This window comes from Lissotriton vulgaris, chromosome 8, assembly GCF_964263255.1.
Source record: "Lissotriton vulgaris chromosome 8, aLisVul1.2, whole genome shotgun sequence".
In the NCBI taxonomy this organism is placed as follows: Eukaryota; Metazoa; Chordata; class Amphibia; order Caudata; family Salamandridae; genus Lissotriton; species Lissotriton vulgaris.
Genome location: NC_141696.1, coordinates 1,226,760,353 through 1,226,786,276, shown reverse-complemented (window position 1 = coordinate 1,226,786,276; position 25,924 = coordinate 1,226,760,353). Strand labels below are relative to the sequence as shown.

At 47.6% G+C, this 25,924-nt stretch overlaps 1 protein-coding gene across 3 annotated transcripts in view; it reads right to left on the bottom strand.

Moving 5' to 3' along the window:
- Positions 1-25,924, bottom strand: part of LOC147698523 (uncharacterized) — a 583,184-nt gene that overhangs the window by 60,057 nt on the left and 497,203 nt on the right. The window contains exon 7 of one of the 3 annotated variants that reach the window (XR_015299347.1): positions 8,416-8,739. The exons of 1 other annotated variant lie outside the window; for it this stretch is intronic. The gene's annotated coding sequence lies outside the window, so the exon portion shown is untranslated. Of the gene's footprint in view, positions 1-8,415; positions 8,817-25,924 lie in introns of all 3 variants that reach the window. One more of the 3 variants, XR_015299348.1, reaches the window with a different exon arrangement.

The following is a 25,924-nucleotide window of genomic DNA, read 5'->3' as shown; positions in this document are numbered from 1 at the left end:
AGGAACAAAAATGTCCTCCAGTCACCCTTGACGTACCTGGGCTGCGTGTGTTGGGGGGTGAGGCGTGCTGCCAGAGAGGGAGGGTGTCAAGACAAAAGTGGACAGGACTGCCGATTAGTATGGTATATATTTTACCCACTAACTTGCAAGAGGCAGTTTTCAGCGTCGCCTCTCTTTAATTCAGCAAATCTCCTAGGGCATGTCATGGGTATTTTCACCGCAGTGCATGTACAAATGTGTCTGCAGTGGGGAGTAGGAGTAGCTACTACTGGAGCAGCAGGTGGGGACCCAGAACTCTGAGGGGCCGATTGAACCTCCCAATGCTGTGTTTTACGCCACCCTCAACACCTGTCTGAGGATGCTTTTTCCTTGCTTGAACCAGGGTCACGGCATCCTTGCTAGGTACTGCTTGAATTCATTTCTTAATGATGTAATGCCATAAAATACATTCCGGAAATCGCTATTGTTTAAAAAAACATTAGTTACATATGTCATATACATACAGTAGTTATGACCAAGTAACACTGCCTGTGTATGGTAATTTATCACACTAATTTTGAGGCTGTCTAGTTCATTTTGTGAGGCGTGGAGCCGCAGTTTCTGTTTATTTTTAATTTATTTGTTTGAAGATGTAAATTTGATTTGATAAATGTTAAAAGGGCAAATAGGGCATATGCTGATGAAGAAACACAGGGCTTTCTGCTGAATATTTCTGTAATCACGATGTCATCATTGGCGCTCCTTTCCCTGCTTTGCATCAGCATGCTGCACTCTTCTGTTTATTTTACATTCTCTTTTATAATTCTCGCCAGTTCCTTAAGACTAGCTCTGGCTTGTTCATCAAAATACCCAGGATACAGTCCCGGGTGAGCTCCATCTTCACAGAGCCATTGGCAAACGCCGGACCCACACTAAGATGATGTGGGAGTGGGAGTTGACCTCCAAGAACATTTCTGAAAACAAATTGAGACTGAAAATTGCATTTTACAGGATTTTCGTAAATATTCTGGCTGAGAAACATAGCTTTTACAAACAGTTCTTAAGGGGAGTTAATTCAATAATTTAACGTCTGGGCCCACTAACTACGAGCTACATTTTTTCACAGCAGTAATTTTTACATGTGTTTATATTAAATGTTTATGCGCAATATAAAATGCTCCAGGCACAGTGGGCAAATATTTTTGCAGCAAGAAACACTACACCATTCTTTATAGAATAAACTCCATTTTAAAAGTGGTCATTAAAATTCCTATTGTTGGAGAAGAAACACCTGTAGATACTGTGCTGCAACATACTGCCAATCACTCTTCCCGTGTCAGATAAAAATACAACTATTAGCTAGCAAATGCAAGAACACCAGAACTAGCACTATTATATGTTAGGGTGATGAATCATATGCCAGTATAGCTTCTATTGCTGGGTGATGTTCATAACTTCTAATGTGAATAAAATGGCATTAGGGTGGCATTCAGGCCTTCAGGGTTGCTGCTGCTAGTAGTATGCTACTATCCCTCTCAAGCCAAATAATTAACTAACATGTCCACCATGTCCAGTAACATATTATCCTACAGACTCCTTGGCATGGCATGCCTAGGGCATTGGTGTTCTTTGACTGCGCACCAGGGTTTTGGTCACGCCATGGTGTTGAGACTTCAATAGCCACAGATGATGCTACTTCATTGACAATGCTGCAACATATCTACTCGTATTACTCATTGGCTACTTGATTGGCCAAAGTATATGTAACTCCTGCTCTGTTATTTACTTTGTTTTCTTAGTAATGCTATAATATGTATAGATAAAACCAGTTTGTGGGTCGAGTGTATTGCTGTTAGGTCGAGTAGATAATTCTACTCACTAGACCTGCAGGTCTAGTAATATTTTTCAGATTTTTCGAGCCCTGCATTAACACGTGGTCAGGTGAAATTGTGCGCCGCGTGATCTGTGTGGCCACCTGTGAAACAGTGCATCCTTAACATGCGTAGTACAGGCAACAAAAGAGGTCGCAATGCTTCTCAGACACAGTGCAAACATATGAACTATACCCAGCTCCCCCAACCCCCCGCCTCCCACTTTAGCGCCCAAACTTTGCCAAAGCCATTCCCCCCCGAACTTCGGAACTGTGATTGAACTTGTTGTGGGGAACACCCTCCTGGGGGTGCCGCCCGAAGCACACATCTCCATCCACATAGTGGATGTGGACGAGCGCGATTTTTACATAATGACATCGTCAAAATTTACCCCCTACCCCCCTCACCCCATTCCCAACCCCCGCAAGTATTTTATGCCCAGCGATATCCCCCCCCGTCTCCCTCCGAGGTTTCAGAACACATGCAGGCAGTACCGTACACCCTCATAGTCAGTGTCTCGGGGTTTCACAGTAATAGTGCAGTTAGTACAGCCTGCCGGCCGCATGTCTTTAGTCAGTTGAAACCCAGAGCTCGTGTGCGGGTTCTGCATCAACGCTCCCTAAGTGTACTCACTGTGTTACTGCCATGTACGACTCCCTTCCAAAGTTCGTCAGCAGCGACGACCTCAGTCTCGTGGATCGCAACGTGTAGATTCACTCTAATCGTAGTGTCCTTCGCCCGCTGCCAACTTCGAAGAAGCAATCCAATGTTACGCACATGTCAGCCATCGCGTTGTCAGTCGTTGTCGCTCATTCTGCCCGCATTCTCCTGATTTTTCCGACGTTTGGTGAGGGTCTTGACGTAATCCTGCGCGGCTTGCACCGTCGTGAGAACCACCGGCTTGCCATCCATTAGGATTTTAAGTTTTGCTGGGTACAGCATCGCGTATCCAATTTCCAGCTCACGAAGTTTCTTCTTCACCGGAGCAAACTCCTTCCTAGCCTGCTGCACCGCCATGGTGTGGTCTGGGTAAAACTCCAGCGAGTTGCCCTGGTGGGTAATGGCGCCCTTTTCCCTCGCCAGTCGAAGTATAGTGTCCCTGTCCCTGTAGTTGAGCACTCGGGCGATGATTATTCGAGGCGTAGCCCCTGGTTTCGGAGTGGGGGCCAGGGAACGATGTGCGCGTTCGACCAGGAAGACTTCAGAGAAGCTTCCAGCCCCGAAGATATCCTTCAGCATGTTCTCCACGTACGTCTCCATCCTGCCTGTGTTGGTGGATTCCGGCAGGCCCGAGATGCGCACGTTGTTGCGGCGGGACCTCGCTTCCTGGTCTTCCACCTTCGCCTTCAGGGTTTCCAGGGTCTTCTCAATGGCGCTGTGTGTTTTCGCGATGTCTCTGGAGTGGTCTTCCACCGAGGAGATCCTCTGCTCCGCCTCCACCAGTCTCTCCTCGTGGTTTTCCAGCTTGTTTGACAGAGAGTCCACCCGTGCCACGACACTGTCCATTTTGCTATTCATATCGTGCAGACTCTGCTGGATAGCCCTTAGTACTGCCTCCATGCCGGTGCCGTCCCCCAGAACCTGGTCTCCGTCAGCTTCCTGAGCAGCTCCCGTTTTCGCCGTTTGCTTTCTCACCTCAAAGGGCAGTTTCGATTGCTGCTTGTCAGGCTTCCCCATCTTACCCGGGGATTCAGCTGGGCTAGCGACTTGCGGGCTCGTTGGGGCTGCTGGCTTGGTCGCTGTCCGTGTGCGTCGCAACTGTGCACCAACCGCCCCCTGCGTTGAGGATCTACTCATTAGACTGTCCACTCAGCCACATACTGGTACAGGTTAGCTCAGTGCGCTGCGCAGGAGTGTCCTGTGATATTGCATGCGTTGTGGGATTTTTACCGTGCCTCTGTATCTCCCTGTCCGTGTGAAGCAGTCCCGTGAGTGATGGCGGGTCTGGTTCGCGCCTTCAGGTGTGGCGCGTAGCAGCGATGAGAAGCCTCGCACCTCCGCACATTCCCCGGTGCGCCCCCAGCTGCCTCTCTCCCTTTTCCACCTCTGCAGCCGCGCAGTGTAGCGTTCCCGTACCTGGTTTCACGCTGGTGTATTAAAACGGGGAGCCGGCAGCGTCTGGAGCAGGGTCGCCGATTTTGCATTTCACCGCCGCCGCCATTTTGGCCGTCTTGGAACGCACATAGTCCCCTGTGAGATCTACTTGCAGGACAGGCACATCGTACCTGATTTTCGCCGGTTCTTGTTCCCCACAGCTAGCGCGTTGGGATGAGGATAGCCCTGTGGTCGTCCGAGGGCGACATCGCTCGGTTTCAGCTGCGGTCGCCACGGCCGTGCGCCGCCATTTTGGTCAGCCTTTCAGCGCCGTGAGGTTATTTGCTGATTTCTTCGGCGTGCTGTACATCTTCTGGCTGACTTCACCACATTGCGGAGTTGAGACTATCAGCCGTCCATTCTGCTGATTTGTGCGGGAATCGGGGCGGATTTAGGGCCAAGGGTCCGAGGAAACGCGCCCGTCCGGCGGAGCCGACCTAGCAGCCAGCCATTCCGCAGCGCGCCCTCTAGCGCCCCCCTTTTTCCCCCTTATTTTTTCTCTTTCTTTTCTTCTTTCTCAAAGGTTGGCAACCAATGACATATCAATTGGCTTTTTCAGGTCTGTGTTAGCCAAGACCTTTTGATTTTACTGCTTTCCTTCTTTCTTTCCTTCCTTTTATATCTTTCTTGCCTTTTTTCGGTCTTTCTTGCCTTCTTTTGTTCCTTTCTTCTTTTTCGCCTTCTTTCTTTCTTTCCTTTTCGCTGACTTCACCACGAGTCACTGTAGGCTGCCCTTTCACAAGTAGTTCCCTTCAGTGCCAGGGAGTTCTATGGTAATGTGCGCTTTTCTGAAACCCAAAACATTTTAGCCTTTAGGCAATGTTTTTCTTTAGATTGACAAAGGCCTAGAAGCTTTACAAACAAAATTTTGCAAACACCATGAGAAAACAAAACAAGAACTGACAAAGGGTTAGCAGACAATGCCAGGCCTAGTGGCTTTGCCAATGCTTCCTATTAATTTGCACTTTGATTGGATTTTTTTAAACATCAAAGTCAAGAACCTCAAAAGATAGTGATGACCTGATGTTGTTATGTGAATCAACATTCAGACATCATGGACTGTACATATTGTGGCGTATATGAAATTAAAATGAATATAATGAATGCACATTGAATGAACAGGAGTTTGTAGCTTATTGAGGCAAAATATGTGAGCAATGAATTCAAATATCTTAAAGGATAAATTTATACTCAATAACAGATAATGAACATCTCAGGGATTGTATTTGAATTGATCAATTCCAAGATGATCTTTAAACTCGTGTAAACATTGTACATATACATACATATATACATACATACATATATATATATATATACATACATACATATATATATATATATATATATATACACACACACACACACACATACACACAGCCATACATATATATATATATATATATATATATATATATATATTTATACATACATAAACATACATGTACACATATACATATAGATATATATATCATGTTTCCAAAACAAGATACAACTCTTGAGGAAATAAGGATGTAAGGCAGACAAAAAGAGACTACTATGAAGTATGCTCTCGATTACTATGAATGAATTTTGTTTATATTCACAAAATTCAAAATGGGGACCATCCATGAACAAGGCTTCTGGGGTCGAGCCAAAATAGTTTGGTCCATATCCAAATAAACTATAGCCGATTTAATTACGAATACCCTGCTCTCAGATGCTTTTCAGGCTTGTCGCCGCAGAGTGTTTGAAATGTAAACTGATGAACCACACACCTGGGCCATCTCGGAAAAGTCTGCACTCACGAGACCGGAGTATTTAATGTGTGGATAAATGCCTGGTCATGCATCCAACCTGCCAACAGAGACCAACGTTTGTCGCTCACGGCCTTCGGCTGTGCGTGCATAGGCTAGCTACATGCCTGCAGCCAAGCCCACCACACTACTGACTACTGTAAGCCAACCCCCACCACTACCACTCTTCTGCTGTATGCAGCGGGGGTTGGGTGCAGGGCTTGACTTGTAGAAGGCGTTTGGTGCAATAGCTTGGTCTTTGCTTGTGGCCAGACACTTGTTAACGTTTGTTTTTATCACCATAAACCTCACAAGTCAGAAGTGCTTCGACAAAATGGGGATCAATTTCTGTACCCAAAAAGGCCTCTCACATGACTCTTTAATGTTCATAATAAGAGGCATGTGCTGAATTTAGTGTCTTTTCCTGGTGTGGGACATTTGTTTTTTACGTCTCTGGGATTCTCTTAGCACTCCAGCGGCCGTGCACCTCTGAGGTCGATCACCCATGGCTGTGACAATATTGTTTACACAGTGGAAACCTCTGGAGTCAGGGCTGAAGTAAAAGTTTCAAGATGACAAAAAAACTTCAGCGCCCTCATACAGCCAATCTCACTTCTTAAAAAATACACGTGACAGATGGGAATCACAAGTCATAACTTTTGATTTAAGAGTGCAGAGGTATACAAAAGTGTTAATACTTTAAAGCCCAGTCTGCAACTTTTTAAATGCTAATATCTCAAAAAATACTTCACTGATTTACACCAAACCAATGAAAACTAATTCTGAGTAAACTTTTACTTTCATGACAAATTTGGTGTAAATCTGTTCAGCTGTTCGGGCGGTAGGTGTGAATAAAATTTCTTATAGAAGCTAAAATGGAAAATGATTTATTCTTTTACCCTCTCACCCACCATAATTTTTTTCCCTGCACGAATGTTTGCAAAATGTGGCAAACCTGACATTATCTGTCCACAGGGTCAAAAGTAGTGGGCAAATCAAATTATTTTTCAATGGAATATGTATCTGAGCAATTGTGGCAATCACGCTATGTAATGTAGATGTGAATAGTAGAACATGCTATTTATACTCAAATGTTCAGTGTGAGAGTGGGCCATTATTCACAAGAGGTGAAGTCTCGAGTGGATCATGGCGTGTCCCCCACCACCACCTCACAATGGTAGCAAATAGGTTATTCTACTAGGTGGATCTGCATGTATGGATTATGCCACGCTGTTTTTCCAGACTAAGTATTTTAAAACAAATGTAGTTCACTCTAATCAGAACACAAGATTAAACCTGTGCAGTGAGATAAATCCCAATAACTAGGCTTTGTGACTAAGATTCCAGTTGTTTCATTCTGTAATGTGAATCTTATTGACAGGAGTTTGCGGTCATTCTTATGTGAATTATAATTCATTCATGGGAGCCTTCACAATCAATAAATTTGTATTTCTTGGAGGATGTCGACATCAGCAATGTTTTGAAAACTAAATTGTGCCTAAATGGATTAGCTTTAAAAAAGGTTACCCATTTTTAGGTCAGGCCTGGGCAGCGCATGCGCTGCTCTGCAAGGCTTACTGTCTTGAGATAGGGACTTGAAACTCCACCCATGTCGCGTCTATCTTTTCAATTGGCTCCTGTTACAGTCCTTGAGAAATCTTTTTTTCATTCCTGCATAGACTTGTAAGTCCATCCATGGTACCTATTTGTAACCTTCCACAACGACTGGACCTTTTACTAGTCTTGTGATGCGGTCTGCTTTATCTTGGCTGTGAGCACTATTTTGTTGAACTGATTTGCCCCAATTCCACCCACTACGTCGAGCAGGCATTTATTTTAATAACTAATGGCGGTCTGCTTTAAATATTGCAGCAGCGTTTCTTAATCTATTTATTTTAGCAGCGCTGTCTGTTGTAAGTTTAGTGGCTGTGCTTATTTATTTAATTATTTTTTTTGTTTACTAGCGCCCGTGCGTCGCTTTCAAATTAATGGAGGCTTTGCCCCTTTCTTTAGACAAGCCGGGTATAAAGAAAGGTGTGTGGCCGCTAATAAATTAAAAGCGGGCATGGGTCGCTTTTACAAAACAATGCATTTGTCTGTCAACTTGACAGATGCTTTTTTGTCAAAGTCCCCATGCCGCGCTTTCACTTTAATGTTGGCCACGCCCCTTTCTGTAGACGTGGCTTATCTAAAGAAAGATCCACGGCCTCCATTAACGTGAAAGCGCCGCATGGGGCGCTTTCACATAAAAAAATATTTGCAATGCAATAGGTCTCGCATTTGCGAGAGTTTAAGCTATTGCCATTTTAAATACCAATAGCTCAAACTCTGCTAAATATGAGACCTATTGTATTGCAAATGCTTGTTCTTCTTTCTCTTCCTTTATGTATTGACTGTTTCTAAATGTAGTAGAGACAGATCTGGGTTAATTTGACATTTGTGAAAACAATACATAACAATAAAAAAATGCAGCGCTTACATGAGACAATCAAGAGCCATTCTTTAGGACAACAGTTAAGCATTCTGCTCATGTATCGCTGCATTCTCAGTATACTGGAATGTTTGCATGTCGATATTGCAGGAACAGTCCTTGCCGATAGCTATTAATGCTTAGGAGGGTTGGTTTTATTTTATCGTTCGACAAACAGCAACAACAATTCAAGTAGAACAATGAAAGAAACTAATCAGGTATGTACCTTTAAGGTGTAGTAGTCCTGTGGTCAGTGAGGTGAAGGGGGGCCGCTATTGAGAATTGTTGTTTGTCCTCTACATAGCGGAGAGGTTTTTTTTTTCTGAAGATCACTGCATCTGCTGGCCCCTGCATCTGCTGTATTAGCAATCTGCTGCTCAGGGCATGGGGTTCTATATTGATTTCCCGCTTGCTTGCCAGATTGCAGAGGGGGTTCTTCAGGGCCTCAAGTTTGCAGCTGTTCTAATCTGCTGGATGCGGGAGGAAGGGGGCCTCAACGGTGAGATGTTACTTCGCCGGATAGCTGAGGGCATTCCACATTTTCTCAGTTCTGCAGCTCAAATAAGAGAAAGGGGACCGGGACTAGTCAGAATTGCCCAGAATATCATTTCTAGACGAATGGACTACCTGAACAAAAATAAACTAAAAATAATTAATCCTGTAATACAAACGAACGGCAGGTCTGCAAACCTATATATATTCCAATCCTAAAGAAAGCACCTCACAAAAATAAGCACTGAAAAAACATTATTGTTATGACACATTAGACTGTGGCTTATGTTCCCAACTTAGACCACATACAACCACAGTTTTGTTAGGTGTCTATATTCTGGTCTAACAATGACAAAGTATTCAATAACTTTTAAATAAAGAGGATGGCAGACAATTCACATCAACAGTATATAGTATTTGTTCAGCTTTACTAACATAAAAAATGCTTCCTTAAAAAAAAACCTAAGGAGACAAAAAAAAACAGTACAAAAATACAGTGTCATGCAAAATACAGCAACGATCAGAAACAATTGCCTGTGTTTTTAAGAAAAAAAATGTTTAGGCAATTGGCCATCTAAATTATTGCTGGAAGAAATAAGAATATACATATGCATATTTAATAGTAAAAAAGCCATTGCGCGTGACAAGTGATAAAAATGACAATTGGACACAATCGGCAATTGAATCCAATGTGGTAATTTTTAAATTTATCCTTAAAGTAAAAAAAAACACACTAAAAAATAAAGAACGTGCAGTACTTCAATTGAAGCAACTCACAGGAAGGTGGGAGAATGCAAGCCAACAGTTCAGAAGGCTTGCTTATATAATACTGATACACATCTCTAAGAAAGGCCCACGAAAGATAACCTTCAACTGACTCAGAGACACTTTCACTGTACTGTACACTGCTGAGTGTGGAGGGCTCAGTTTGTGCAGGATTAGACCCTTGCAAAAAGAATTTCCGATAGCAGGCACTTGCAATTTTGAGTTTCCTGAATCCGAGTCATGATTCCACGATTACTACATTTCTCTAAGCTTCTTCTTGTATGGTTTGAGTAGCTGTCTACAAAGACCTCCTCAGACACACCTTCTAATCATGAAGATGGAAAGTTTTATTTCTAAACTCCAGGTTTTTGTTCGGTTCAGCCTGGCTCTTTTGTTTGAACCATGGCGCACTTTGAAACCTATTTCTTTCTTGAATACGCCTGCCAGATTGCTTTCTATGGTTTTAAGTCAATTCTTCTTGACCTGCTCCACATCAGACGGTGTCCTTTTCTCAAAGGATCAGGATCATGTCTAGGAGTTGGAGTCCATTGCTTCTTCTGACAGCTCAAACAGATAGCGCAGGACACTGTAAAGGATGGCGTGCAGAGGGGTGAGACGGCGAGAACTCAGTTGGCCAATCTCACCTATCTCCCACCACCCGACACTGTCCTGTCTCGGGACCTGCAGCAGTAGTACTAGGAGACCCCAAGTGAATTTGGGTGAGGGGGGACTACTAGGCTGAAAAAAAACTCAGCTGGACATAAGCATGGACATGTGGTTCCTGGCATTCCATACCTTCGGCCTCCATGCCTAGAGGCAGCCGTCGAATGGCGGTCCAATTCTTGCAATTCTATAGTATATGTGTAACTGCAAGAAGGCCCTGGGCCAGTATTAACACCCCAAAACATCAGAAGAATTAGTTCTGTTGTCAGAGGTGCTATTTGTCTGAAGAGGAATGGAATACTGGCGGAGGCACTTAATAGCGAGTTTATTCACCGCAATGGTTACAGAATGAAGAGCACTGAGCGTGTTAAGGGTGGATGTCCACATGTAATATGAATTGTGAGCTGGGAATAAGTTTGGTAATTTAAGGTGATGTTTTGACACACTGTTGCAGGATATACAAAATGCCACTCAATGTGTGTCATAAAAGAAGAGGATTGCATCTTTAATTTTTTTAGGGTTCTATTAAAGGAACCAGGCATTTAAATAATAAGGCAAGTGCACCTACTTCTATATCTACCCCAAAGCATGCAACAACCTCCCATATCACATCAGAGCTTCCTCTTCAGTTCTTGAGTTCGACAAGAAGCTGAAGCCCTGGCTTTTTGAATAACCTCATCAAAGACACCTGGCTAACCCATCTGAAAAGCGCCTGAATATCTCCATGGTGTAGAGTTGGCGGGCGCTAGGCCCACATACTCAAATAAGGAGCACACCGACACAGATAGGGTGCATAACTGGCCATGAGCACGTGCCCTCAGCCCCTTTTATTGTCAGGGTCACCTGACTGGTGACGCCTGTGGTGGGTGTGTGTTCAGTGTGTGATACAACAGGCAAAACACTAGAATGGTGATCAGCCGATCACTACATCCCTACCAAACTCTAATTAAGGTCAAAACAATGAAGTCCGAACCTGTGGGAGAGAATATAATTTGTAAACAAAATACAACAGAATCACAACCGCTGACAATGGTGTCCTTGCTGCCAGGACCACTAGGTCTCCTTGGCACGATGTCACAGTGCCCTGTGGATCTAGTCTTTCTGGGACTCACAGCGTGGAAGTGTGCTCACTTCTTGTTCCACGTGTAGGGAAGGTGTAGCTGGAATGATGGTGGATCTGGTATGTGTTATTTTCCACTACGCAGTCCTGGTTGAAATATGTTCTCCATCTGGTGATTCTCTATCTCCAACAGGACTTTCAGTTGCAGGACATCCCTCTCACGGATGCCCCTCTCTCGTGGGTGTCCCCTCTCACTGAACGACCCAGAGACCCTTTTCTGCCAGCCTTCCGCTGGACCGGTGGACTTCCGCCGTGTCGCTCCAACCACGTTGGAGGAGTCGCAATGGGTCACCTGTACGTGTCCCAAGCTCCACCTGAAAGGGTGTTGTTGGCACCTGCTCCTTTGCATGCTACCTGCGTCCTCCCAGGATTCCCAGAGCGAGCTTCAGCAGTCTATCTCTCGTGTCGGGACCCGCTGCCACCGGTGTCCCAGAGGCCTCTGTCCCTTGGATATCCACGGTCCTGTGTCCGTTCCATTCTAGAGGTAGTTGTTACCAATGGACCGGCCTGTTCGCCTCTGTCGTCACCAGGCGATCTAAGGATTCGCAAGTAGATGTGTACTCCCAGTGATACTGATGTTCTCCACGCGCTGTGTTCCAATGTTCATATACCTCTACACTTTTCCCTTTGGGTGTTTCCCTTCTGGTGTGTGAGTGGACCTGTCACGCACACCTCTTTTTCTTCTCTGCTTTTCTTCCTCTGCCATGGCGTCTTTCCGCTCAAGTTCTGTCTTCTCTTTCCTTCCTTCGAGACGCAGCCTGGTCTTCTTTCCAGCTGGTCTGCCGTAACCAGTCCTCTCCGTGTAGAGTGCACTCCACACGTGTCTCCCTGGTCTTGTCCTCCCCTAGGACACGGTCTTCACCTCAAACTGTGACTGGACCTGTTGTTGCGACCTTCTATTGTTTGATTACATCTGACTTCCAGTTAATATCATTAGACTTCTATTCTGTCACATCCTAGTCCTCTTCGCAGACCTCTTTGCAGGTCACGCCGCTCTCTGACCTCTTGTAGGTCGCCTCATTTGCAAACCTCTGGTGAGTCGGCTACTTCCTTGCGACCCTCTAGCAGTTCGGCTTCTTCCTCATTGAGACCATCTGGCAGGTCGGCTTCTTCCTCTTTGAGACCATTTGGCAGGTTGGTTTCTTCCTCCTTGCGACCATCTGGCAGGTCGTCTTCTTCCTCCTTGTGACCATCTGGCAGGTCGGCTTCTTCCTCCTTGCGGGTTTTCTTGCTACTGGTGGTCTGCGCAACCACTTCTCAGTCCTCTCTCTGCAGTCACCTTGCTTCAGCGCGCTTCTGACTACGCTCTTCAGTCCCTTTTGAGACTTGCTGCTTTCGGCTGTTGTCTTGGCCTCTGCCCAGTTTCCGAATGCATTGCGTCACTGTCGTCCTTACTGCTGCACTAACCACCTCTGGCCAGTAGGCGTCGCCTCATCTTGCACAACCTTGGCAATAGGTCCTTTCTGCTATGTCCTTACAGGCGCACTTGTGGTGTCTACCACCTCAGTGTAGGCAGTTACCCAGTTTGTCCACTTTGCTTTACTGTGCCATGGTTTTTCCACAAGCTGCAGTGCCTTGCATCTGGCACCTTTGCCTTCCTTGGATTTCCTTCACTTCAGTAGCGTGTATCTGCCTCACCCTGCTCACAGTCATTCTGTTCTCCTTCTGGATGAGACTTGGCTGCATTTCCTAGCCAGCTGTGGCACTAGTCTCAGGTAGGTTTCAGCACTTGTCCCTTTGTTGCAGACGTATGCTTCCCCCTATACTGTCTCTTCAGCTACCTACAGTAGCACAAAGTGGACACTAGATGGCACTGCTGGGTTTACTGATGCAGTCCACAGTCGTTTTCTTTGCTTCTGGAACCTCGCTGGGTTACGTGGTGCTTGTCCTTGTTTTTTGCCCTAGGAAGGCGTCCTTGTGGCAGAGGAATGGAGGGCAACTCGTGGCAGAGGAATGGAGGGCAACTCGTGGCAGGTGCTGCCTCCTTTGCAAAACCAATGCCCTCGAGCTGCAGACACTTCCGTGCTCCGGTGAACCCTGCCTGGGATGCATTCACATTTTCAGTGGAACAGCAGCCATGACTTGGCTGCGTACTGATAGTCTTCAACTGGGAACTCTCAACGTGCGGGCGCGGCCTGATTACTTTTCCTGAGGTTCCGCCGGCTGCCCACAACACAGCTCAGGAGACCCTCTCACTGAAAGCAGCATATCCTCCCATCCCCCGGTAAGTTTTCTTTCTTTTCTCTCTTTTTATTTGTGTGTAGTTCAGTCGGTCCAGGGTGGGAGGGTGAAGCAGGCAGGCTGGTGCCGATCCTCACTGCTTGTACAGGCCATGCACATCGTCCCCACTCTTGCTCAGTAGATGGGACACTTTTCTTGCCCCAGCAGTCCCCTTCTCACCACGGGCTGCACAGGGTGCTGGCGCCGCTCCAGCATGTTTTCTACTTTCTGCACCCCCCCCGACCCTCAGCAGCTTCATTCAGTTTGCAAGCTGTGCGGGGGTCGGGGTTACAACCTGGGCACTTAGCAGCCTTACCGGCTCGTGTTCACCTTTTGCCGCCTTCAATCGCCACAGCCTATGCGTGGTCTCGCTTCCTTACCTCACCCCACTGCCGCCGGCTCGCTCTTCGCACGCCGTGCGGGGTGGGGAGGGGAGGTTCACGCTGCACCCGGGGGCTGCTTACTTCTTTGGGGGATTGGGCACAGTCTATTCCTCCTTGCGGGGATGGGGGGAGTGGCTAGCTACTCCACTCTTAACTGCCCCTTGTCTACCGGGCTCACCTTCCACCCGATCGCCGCTCACTTCTTGCCGTCTGCAGCGGTGGCTGGCATCATGGTAGTCCGGCCCTGCTCGCGCTGCATATCCGCCATCCCGGGCCTCTCTTCATGCCGGATAGCTCGGCAGCAGACTCTTCGCCGCTTCGACTACACTCCGGGGCTCCACACACGCTCAGCGGGCTACCGGGTGCATCCGGTGCCTCTGTACAGGGGGTGCCCTTGAATGCAGGCACGCTAGGTGCGGTGTGGGCTCCCGATCACCTTCTTCTTCATGCAGGCCCGGGGCTCTTCACATGCCCCGCGGGCCGTAAGGCGGGCGGCGCGCCTCCTCACAGGGGTTGCCCTCAACACAGGCATTACTCTCCTCCTTTGCTGGGCTGCTGCACGCACGGGCACAGCCCCCTCTTCACCAATGTAGAGTTCGACAAGAAGCTGAAGCCCTGGCTTTTTGAATAACCTCATCAAGGAGACACCTGTCTAACCCATCTGAAAAGTGCCTGAATATCTCCATGGTGTAGAGTTGGCGGACGCTAGGCCCACAAACTCAAATAAGGAGCACACCGACATAGATAGTTAGGGTGCATAACTGGCCATGAGCAAGTGCGCTCTGCCTCATTTAATGTCAGGGTCGCCTGACTGGTGACGCCTGTGGTGGGTTACCACCGACCAACTCCTCACATCGTTCAACCAAAACCCTCCCGCCCTCTCATCGGACCCAAACGTAGCTGCCACCAATCTCAAACAATGGATCACTCACAGCGTTGACAAATTAGCACCCTTGAAAAACCACCAGATCAAACAAGGTAGCAAAAAGGCCCCCTGGTTCAACGATGACCTTAAGAAATCCAAGAAACTATGCCGTACTCTCGAAAAAACATGGAGAAAAAACCCAACCACTGACAACCTGACCACCTTCAAGGCAGCCACCCGCAAACACCACCAATTGATCAGATCCACCAAGAAATCAGCATTCATGGATCGACTCAACAACAACACCCATAACAGCAAGGAACTTTTCAACATCGTCAAAGAATTTACCAACCCCACGGCAGCCTCAAACGACATTACCCGCTCCCAAGACCTCTGCGACTCGTTATCCTCTTTCTTCTACAACAAAATCGCCGACATACATAACAGCTTTAAGAACACTTCCAAAGACAGTCATCTCCACCCACCTCCGAACCAAAACCGCACTCGAACAACCTTAGCGCCTGGAACCCAATCACCACTGAAGACACCATCCGCCTAATGAACTCCATCCATTCAGGCTCGCCAACCGACCCCTGTCCCCACCACATCTTCAACAAAGCAGTCTCCATCATCGCACAAAATCTCTGCGATGTCATCAACTGCTCCTTCAACTCCGCTACCTCCCCAGAAAGCTGGAAACACGCCAAACTCAGCGCCCTCCTGAAGAAACCCACAGCAGACCCCTCTGAACTTAAGAACTACCGCCCCATCTCCCTCATCCCATTCCCTGCCAAAGTCATTGAGAAAGCCGTCAATAACCAGCTCGCCACCTTCCTTGAATCCAACAACTCCCTCGACACCTCACAGTCCGGCTTCCGAGCCAAACACAGCACCGAAACCGCCCTCATTGCAGCGACTGACGACATCCGAACTCTACTGGACAACGGAGAAACAGTTGCCCTCATCCTACTCGACCTCTCTGCCGCCTTCGACACAGTCTGTCATAGCACACTCATACAACGCCTCAACAACGTCGGAATACAAGGAAAAGCCCTGGACTGGATGATCTTGTTCCTCGCCGGGAGAACCCAGAGAGTCGTACTCCCTCCATTCAAATCAGAGGCCACCGAAGTCATCGGCGGAGTACCACAAGGATCATTACTCAGTCCCACCCTCTTCAACGTTTACATGAGTCCCCTCGCATCCATCGCGCGTCAACTCAACACAACCTCAACATCATCTCCTATGCTGACGACACCCAGCTGATCCTTTCCCTCACCAAAGACCCCAACACCGCCAAAAACAATCTTCATGAAGGCATGAAAGAAGTAGCCGAATGGATGAAAAACAGACGCCTAAAACTTAACTCAGACAAAACGGAAGTTCTCATCCTAGGATCTTCCCCCTCTGCCTGGGACGACTCATGGTGGCCAACGGCACTGGGCACACACCCACAGACCACGCACGCAACCTTGGCTTCATCCTAGACTCCTCCCTCTCGATGACCAGACAAGTTAACGCCGTCTCATCCTCTTGCTTCAACGTACTTCGTATGCTCAAAAAAATCTTCAGTTGGATCCCCACCGAAACAAGAAAGACGATCACCCACTCATTGGTCACTAGCCGACTGGACTATGGAAACACTCTCTACGCCGGAACCACAGCCAAATTACAGAAAAAACTCCAACGCATCCAAAATGCATCAGCCAGACTCATACTGGACATCCCTCGCCAAGCTCACATTACCGGCCACCGGAAAGACCTCCACTGGCTTCCCTTCAACAAGAGAATAACGTTCCGTCTCCTCACCTACGCACACAAGGCCCTCTACAAACTAGGACCGGAATGCCTCAACACACGACTGTCCTTCTACACACCCTCCCGCCAACTAAGATCCTCCAATCAAGCGCTCGCCGCAGTTCCGCGCATCCACAGATCCACCATGGGAGGACGATCCTTCTCCTACCTGGCGGCCAAGACGTGGAATTCTCTCCCCACTCACCTCCGCCTCACACAGAACCACATTTCCTTCAGAAAGGAACTTTCTCTTCTCTTTTTTATTTTTTTTTAATACATTTTTTATTGAAAATCTTTAGTGTCACTACAAGAAAAAGAAAACACATTTCAGCCTATCAAATTTGCCCAAAAAAAAAAAAGGAAGAGAGGGTAAACCAATATCCAATAACATCAAGCTTTCATCCACAATATGCACATCCAAATTAATCGAACAAGGAACCCCAAATTAAATCAATTTTTTTTACCCTTCCTACCCTTAGAGCATACCCTTGCTCGCATTTCCTAACTCTCCGCATTTTCTGTATCCATTCCTGCATTGATGGAGTCTGTTGTGACCGCCAGTTTTGGAGTAACAAAGATCTAGCAACTGCCATTGCAATGTAAATTAATTTAACCTGTGGGACCGAGAGCCTGAGATCAGGATCAAAACCATAAAGCATCAATTTTACATTTAAGAGGATCTCAACTGGTAATAACTTTTCAAAAAAGCGAAAATATCATCCCAAAAAGACGTAATCTTTGTACGTGAACCATTATATGGGACCAATTGGCGGAGACACAATTAAAACATCTAAAACAAACAGATGAATGATTACTATACATTTTGGAAATTGCAGCAGGCGTGCGGTACAAAAGCTATTTACTGAAAAATGACATTCTTCGCCAGTTAGCTCCACTTAACGTGCTGAAATTCAGTTTATTAATAATTATGAAAGTATTGAGTCCATGATTTTCTTGTTCCCGCCATTTTTAAACTGCTTTAGGGCCTAGCTCAAACCCCCTACTCTGAGCTATACAACGTTTCCAATCCCCCGGTTTCTTCGACACAGCATTGACGAAAAGGTCGTTAACCAGCGGAGATGGATAGGTAAACTGTGTGGGGTCCAAATGCTCAAAGGTTTTATATAATATTATGTAAGACCCTACCCATAAAAAATTCCCTTGAACTAACTGGGCCATTTCTGTCGGAGATATCCACTCTCCATCTTTTAGAAAATCGGTCACTTGGCTAAACCCTCCACCGATCCAATTCTGGACCATCTCTGATCCTATCTTAATTCATAAACATGAAACCAAGTTAGGCAGCAAAGTTGTTGGATTAAAGGGGGAGAGAGAGTAACTCTTAAGCATGGCAGCATGTTTCTTAAGAAACCATAGAAGTATCTTATAGTGGAATAATTTTGGAGATTTAAAAACCTGCAACGGGGAGGGAATCTGATTTTCATAACAGATTAAATCAAAGAAGTAGTTAATAAATAAATTTTGATTTGGGGTTTGATTCTTGAATCTTGATAGATACTGAGCAAAGTAGGCATAATAATAATCTTTAAGAATCGGTAAGGAAAGACCTCCTTGGTCCAATTCGTGAAACAAAGTGCTTATTGCGATTTGTGGTGTTTTTTGTGCCCAAATAAAACTAGAAAACATGCATTCAACTTTGGCGAAGAATATACTTGGTAAAAACAGGGGATAGTGGAAAACAGAAAATTAAATAGAGGGAGGATAGACATTTTTATCAGAGCGACTCTGCCAAGGATCGACAATGGCAATGTATTCCACCTAGAAAACATTATGCACATTTTTTGAAGAAGGGGATCGAAGTTAAGATTAAACAAATCTTTGACATGGGCTGAAAAAGAACCCCTAGATATCTTTTCGGTTTGTTGTTAATGCAACGACTTATATCAGGGTGCAATTCTGGATCCCCACCTCCACATACCAGAATTTCTGTTTTCCTTTTATTAATCCGGTATCCCTCCCAAGGCCTCGAATTCTTCAAAAAGCTGAAAAACACGGGCTTGTGAATTTAGATTGGGTTTGATTAACAGCATAATATCATCAGCGTAAAGCTTGATCTTAGCCATTGATGGAATAGGAGGAGGGATATCAGCAGTATTCCGAATTGCAACTGCGAGGGGCTCAATAAAAAATGCTAAAAGAAAAGGTGATAATGGGCAGCCTTGCCATGTGCCCCGCTTAACTAAAACTGATCCTGCCAATAACGTATTTATGATGACATTGGCTTTGACGCCGGTATAGAGATTACAAATTAAATTAATAATTTTGTCTGGAATGCCAAAATATTGTAAAATAATAAATAGTGTCTCCCAAACCCCCAAATCATAGGCTTTTTCCACATCTAATAACAGAATTAATGCTGGAATCCCCCGTGTCTCAAAATAATCTAAGGCTTCAACCAAATAGTGCGTATTCGTTATCAATTGACTACCTGCAATGAATCCATTTTGGTCAGGGTGCATCAGATTAGATGACATGTGATTAAAACTAATTGACAATAATTTTGTAGCTATTTTATAATCAAAAATTAATAAAGTGATTGGCCGATATGAATTAGGATCTTTAGCATCTTTACCCCTCTTCAAAAAACTAACCACTGTGCCCTATCGGAAAGATCCTGGAACTGGAACTCCTCCTAACATCGAGTAGGCGCAAGAAAAAAATCAGAAAAAGCTCTAAAAAAAACTTTGAAGACTCGGCAGGAAGCCCATCTGGGCCACAGGCCTTACCATTCGGAAGTTCTTTCACAACCTGCTCCAGTTCTTCCGCGGAAAAGGGACTCGCCATAACTAATTGTTCGGTTGAGGAAAGGGAGGACAATGCCTGCTTCCCCAAAAAATCATTTAACCTTTGTTGATCTATTTTATGATGCTGACTGTAAACACTACTATAGTGAGTAAACATTATTTTCTCTATCCCCTCCGAATCTGCTATAAACGAATGCGTTACTGGGCAGTTTAAACCATGGATTAGATTGGAAGCGCTTGTTCTCAAACCTGCCAGGCTAAAAACTTTCCAGCGAAATTACTCTCTTCGTAAATTTTTTGAGATTGTCTGTAAAATAAATTTTCACTCTGGGCATATAAATGTGCGCTGAATTCCCGTTTGGCTTCATTTAATTGATCTTGGACACTGCAGAAGGGATTCTGCTGCCTTAAAATGCTTAGGGCCTGTATCCGTTGTTCTAGTGAGTTTTTAATGGATCTGGCAGCCGTCAGGGCAGCCACATCCCTCCCTATAACTATCCCCCTGATAAAAGCCTTTAGAGAATCCCACACGATGTTAAGTGGGGCTGTGTCAAGATTGTGTGAGAGAAATTCTCTTATCTCTGATTTTAGTGATTCGACCCATATCTCATCATTCAAATATGTTTTATTAAACACCCAACGTTTTGGAGGTCTTAGATTTTCTCCTAAAACAAATTTAATGGCAAGCAGGGCATGATCAGAAAACCCATTATGCACAATCCTTTGATGATAGAAATTAAAATTTCTAGAGGTGAGAAAGAAGTCAATCCGTGAGGAAGACTTAAATCTCCCTGACCAACAAGTATATTCTTTTTTAAGTGGGTTTTGTGTGCGCCATGGGTCGCAAAGATCAAGGGTGACTTTATAGTTAGCAATAGTTTTCAATGTTTTTGGTTTGGGCTGCTTTCTTGAATGTGTAGTAGAGTCCAGCTTAGAATACATAATAACATTAAAGTCCCCTCCTATAACAAAATCTCCTGCCACCATCAATAAAGATTGAAACAGCTCTTCATACACACTGAAATTGTCATCAAGCGGTGCATAAAAACTAGCGAAGGTGATTGGTCTTTGTCTGTTTTGTATTTTGCATGTTGCCCACCACCAACATCCTGAGCCACCTTCTCCTGAATGATTAATTTCAGCGTGTATTTTCCTGTTTAAGAAAATTGCCACCCCACGCTGTGATTCAGTAAATGAGAAAAAACCTCGATAGGAAGCCCAGGATTTAAACATTAAGAATTCTTCAATCTTAGAAGAAGAAATATGTGTCTCCTGTAAACGTATTACAGAGGGGTTTTCAGCCTTAATCCAGGTTCCACTGCCAGCCTTTTTTTTTTATTATTTAACCCGTTTACATTAAAGGAAATTACTTTCAATCCTGCCTTACTATACATCTCCAAATTAAACCATAATTAGACAATATTCGTCCATACAACCCTCTCTTTTGGCATATTGTAGAAAACCAGTGTTTTATGCGTAAGCAAACTGAGCAACTGACACCATGAGCTTCATTTTTCTGTTCATTCCCCCCCCACACCCCAAACCTCAGACCTACCCACCACCCCTGCAGCAAGTGGCCTACCTCCCAATCCCCACGCTGGCCACTGTAACTTGCCCCCTAACAAGACATTTAGTAAGTGGCTTTTAAAAGTGCCACCAGAGGATTTTTGTGGCCTAAAGCTTGCGTGCATGTGAGCGTGCACGAGCGCAGCCACCATCTACCTTTCTGTCATGGCTCATTAAGCCTCCTCCACCCACTTGCTGTCTGCTCTCACTACCTCCCTTCCTTCTCACCCCTACCTCCTCGTTAGCTTGTTATTCGGAAGCATCTGATGTGAATTCTTCAAGGAGCAATTCACTTCCGACTAAGCTAATGCCACCTCAGACAGTAGATATTTTCTGGTGCTTGTTCCTGTTTTCATTGGTTCCATGGACCTAGCTCATGTTACGTTGCACGCTTTATGGCCACCTTATCTTTTAGTAATGTATGCTCCGGCCAGACTTCGGTGTCAGAGCATGCTTTAACCCTTTACATCCCAGCACAAAGCCATCGAGAGCGAGCAACCAATGACGCCAACACACAGTCCCTTGTGGGAACAAAGACTGTCAGAGTAGCACTGTAACGAACAAGTTACTTACCTTCGGTAACGATATATCTGTAAGAAACATTCGTTAGTGTTAGATTCCTTACCTTAGAATATCCCCAGGCGTCAGTCTGGATCCGGAAACTTTTGCGTAGCAGTACCCCTGCGCGTCGGTAGGCGTCGTCTGCAGGCGTCCCCTGCGGCTCCGCGTCAGTCGTCGGCGTCGTGCGCCGTGATGACGTCGCTGGAGTATATAGACGCCGCCTCCGCGCGCTGACGTCAGTTCTTTGTACACAGCTTTTCCGCGCCAGAAAACGCAGAGCCATGAGAGAACCAACACTGGTGCCATTTGAAACTAGGGCCCTGAAAGGGATGTCCTTAACCCTAGGTATCAGTTCGCAGAACGGGGAGGATGGGTGGGTTTGGTAAGGAATCTAACACTAACTAATGTTTCTTACAGATATATCGTTACCGAAGGTAAGTAACTTGTTCATCTGAAAGAAACACGTTAGTGTTAGATTCCTTACCTTAGAATAGATACCCCAGCAATACCAACCCCGGTGGTGGGTCTGCGAACAAATACATTCCTACACCAGAAAGTCCTGGAGGACAGAACGGCCAAAGAAGCCATCCCTCCGGACTTGACTGTCCAGGCAGTAGTGCCTCGCAAAGGTGTGCAGCGAGGCCCACGTAGCCGCCTGGCAAATGTCCTGCAAAGGGACTCCCCGGCCCAGGGCAGTAGTAGCCGCTGTGGCCCGAGTGGAATGGGCCCTCAGCCCAACAGGAGGCTCCTTCCGAGCCAAAGAGTAGCACGCTTTGATGCACAGAACGACCCACCGAGAGATGGTTCGTTTACATACCGCCCGTCCCTTCTTCGCACCCACGTAGCCAACAAACAGTTGGTCATCCACCCGGAACTGGCGTGTGCGATCCATATAAAATGAAAGCGCACGTTTTGGGTCCAGACGATGGAGCCGCTCTTCATCCTTTGAAGGATGCGGAGGCGGGAAGAAGGAAGGGAGGGTGATGGACTGCCCGATGTGAAAAGCAGAAACTACTTTGGGCAGGAAAGAAGGTCTAGTCCTCAGAACCACCTTGTCAGGATGAATGGACAGGAAAGGAGGTTGGACAGAAAGAGCCTGGAGCTCACTCACTCTCCTGGCAGAGGTGATGGCAACCAGGAAAGCCGTCTTCAAAGTCAGGAGACGAAGAGGGCAAGAATGAAGGGGCTCAAAGGGAGCACACATCAGAAAGGTAAGAACCAGGTTCAAGTCCCACTGAGGCATCACGAACGGAACAGGTGGATACATGTGTGTGATGCCCCTCAAGAATCTCGTTACAATCGGGGACTTGAACAAAGAAGGCTGATCAGGAAGCCTCAGAAAGGCTGAAAGGGCAGAAAGGTAGCCCTTGATAGTGCCCAGAGCAGAGCCCTGCTGGGCAAGAGAAAGAAGAAACAGAAGAACCTCAGAAAGAGGGGCAGAAAGAGGATCCACAGCCTTTGCTGTGCACCATGCCACAAATCTGTTCCACCGACAGGCGTATACCGACTTAGTGGAGGGACGCCTGGCTGCCAGAATTACATCACAGACTTCAGGAGGCAAGTCAAATGGCCTCAACTGCCGCCGCTCAATCTCCAAGCATGGAGGTGGAGACTGGACAGGTTCGGGTGGAGGACCGTCCCCTGCTGCTGCGACAGAAGGTCCTCCTGAAGGGGCAGGCGGATCGGGGGACCGACTGACATGCTGAGTAGCTCGGGATACCAGTACCTTCGAGCCCAGTCCGGAGCCACAAGGATAACTTGGGCCCGGTCGCGCCTGATCTTCTTCAGCACTCTGGGCAGAAGTGGTATAGGCGGAAAGGCGTATAACAGACCGCAACTCCACTCGCGCCGAAAGGCGTCGCCGTGCGAGTGCCGTCTTGGAAACTCCAACGCGCAGAACTGATGACATTGCGCGTTCTCTTCTGTGGCGAATAGATCTAACCAAGGCTCTCCCCATCGCAGAAAGATGCCTTGCGCCACGTCTGAGTTCAGACGCCATTCGTGATCCATCGAGCACCGACGGCAGAGTTCGTCCGCCCTGGCGTTCAGAGAACCTGCCAGGTGTTGAACCGTCAGAGTCACGCCCTGATGTTCCAGCCATTGCCAGAGGCGCAGAGCCTCCTGGCAAAGGGTCCACGACCCCACTCCGCCCTGTTTGTTGCAGTACCACATGGCGGTGGTGTTGTCGGTGAACACCTGCACCACACTCCCGTTGACAAAGGGGAGGAATGCCTTCAGTGCCAGACGAATCGCCCGCAGCTCCAACAGGTTGATATGGAGCCGGGACTCCGCCGGAGACCAGATGCCTCTGATCTCTGCCTCTCCCAAGTGGCCACCCCAGCCCTGGAGGGACGCGTCCGTCACGACAACGTGCTCCGGTTGGGGAAGGGAGAGGAATCTGCCTCTGACCCAATCGCGGTCCGTAAGCCACCACTGCAGTTGTCTCGCAGCGCCCTCCGAGATCAAGACGTGGTCGGACAAGTTGCCCTGATGCTGGGCCCACTGAAACTTCAGGTCCCACTGCAGAGCCCGCATCCGCCACCGGGCGTGATGCACCAGAAGGATGCAGGAAGCCATCAGTCCCAGCAGCCGCAGCGTCAACCTGACCGAAACCCGGGATAGCGGCTGAAAGATGGGAATCAAAGCCTGAATATCCCGGACCCGCCGTTCCGGAGGATAAACCCGAAACTGCGCCGAGTCCAGAACCGCTCCGATGAAAAGGAGCTTTTGAGAGGGACACAGGTGTGATTTCGGCACATTGATGGAGAACCCCAGGTCGTGCAAGAGGTCTGCCGTCATCTGAAGGTGGTGGACGACTGTCTGGGGCGAGCCCGCCTTCAACAACCAGTCGTCTAGGTAGGGGAAGACTGAAACCCCCAACCTGCGCAGATGGGCTGCGACCACCGCCATCACCTTTGTGAACACCCGTGGGGCGCTGGTAAGGCCGAAGGGAAGCACGATAAACTGAAAGTGCTCCTGGCCTACCGTGAACCGCAGGTAACGCCGGTGGGCCGGCAGGACGGGGATGTGAAAATAGGCATCCTGCAAGTCCAACGCTACCATCCAGTCTTGTGGGTCTAGAGCAGCCAAGACCTGAGCTAACGTCAACATCTTGAACTTCTCCTTCCGGAGGAAGCCGTTGATGTTCGTTAGATCCAAGATAGGACGTAGGCCCCCCTTGTCCTTCTTGGGTACCAGAAAGTAGTGGGAATAGCAACCACGCCCTACTTCTGGCCCAGGAACGCGCTCGATGGCCCCCTTGGCCAAGAGGGCCGTAACTTCCTCCTGCAGAAGTGTCAAGTGATCCCCCGACACACGGTGGTTCTGCGGTGGCATGGCTGGAGGAGTGGTCTCGAAGGGGAGGGAGTAGCCCCTTCGGACGAGCTGCAGCACCCACCTGTCCAACGTGATTGTGCGCCAGTGAGCGTGGTGATGGCGAACCCTGCCACCCACTGGCGTCACATGGGGCCGAAAGCACGGACTAGGAGGATTTGGAGGCAGATGCTGCGGGGGTAGGTGTGGTCTGACCCCGCCGTTGACCCAGACCGCCGCCACGGCGGTTTCCACGGCCGCCACCGCGTTGAAAGGATTGTTGCGGTGCGTGGCTGGCAGCACGTGTGGGGACGCCCCTTCCTTGGCCACGAAAGGAGCGAAACAAACCCGTTTGCTGGCGCTGGGTCGAAAGACCCAAGGACTTGGCCGTGACCCTGGAGTCCTTGAAGCGTTCCAGCGCGTGGTCCGCCTTGTCACCAAAGAGGCGACAGCCATCGAACGGCATGTCCATCAAGGCATTTTGGACATCGGCCGAAAAGTTGACGGATCTCAGCCAGGCGTGGCGACGAATCGCCACCGTCGTTGACATAGCTCTGCCCAGCGAGTCGGTCGTATCAAGACCACACCGTATTGAATATTTAGCTGCGTCTCGGCCCTCAGCCACAGCCTTGTCGAGCTTCGCCCGCACCTCCATGGGGCATTCTGGCAGCACTTCCGCGACAGTGTCCCACACAGAGTGGGTGTAGCGGCCCAAGAGGCATGCGGTGTTGCAAGACCGCAGTCCCAGACTCAGGGACGAGAAGACCTTCTTGCCATATTGGTCATACCTCTTGGATTCCCGATCGGGCGGGGCCGACGGGAAAGCGGACTGGGAGGTAGAGGCCTGGATCACCAGACTCTCGGGAGTGGGATGGGCGGACAGGAATTTGGGGTCGTCCGGACAAGGACAGTGGCGCCTGGCCACGTTCCGATCAACAGGTGAACCTGAAGCGGGCCTGGACCACGTGCCCAACAGAACGTCTGACAAGGCTTCGTTAAACGGCAGCAGAGGCTCCTGTGGGCATGACTGCGGTTTGAAGACCTCAGTGAGGATGTTAGGCCTCACGGCCGCGACGGGGAGCTCAAGGTGTAAGGCCTTGGCAGCCCTCATCAGCACCACTGAGTATGCAGCTCCCTCCACCGACTCCACAGAAGGAGGAGAGACAAAACCAGGGTTAGGAGAATCGTCCAGACCACTGGCATCCCCCAAATCACCTGTCCAGTCC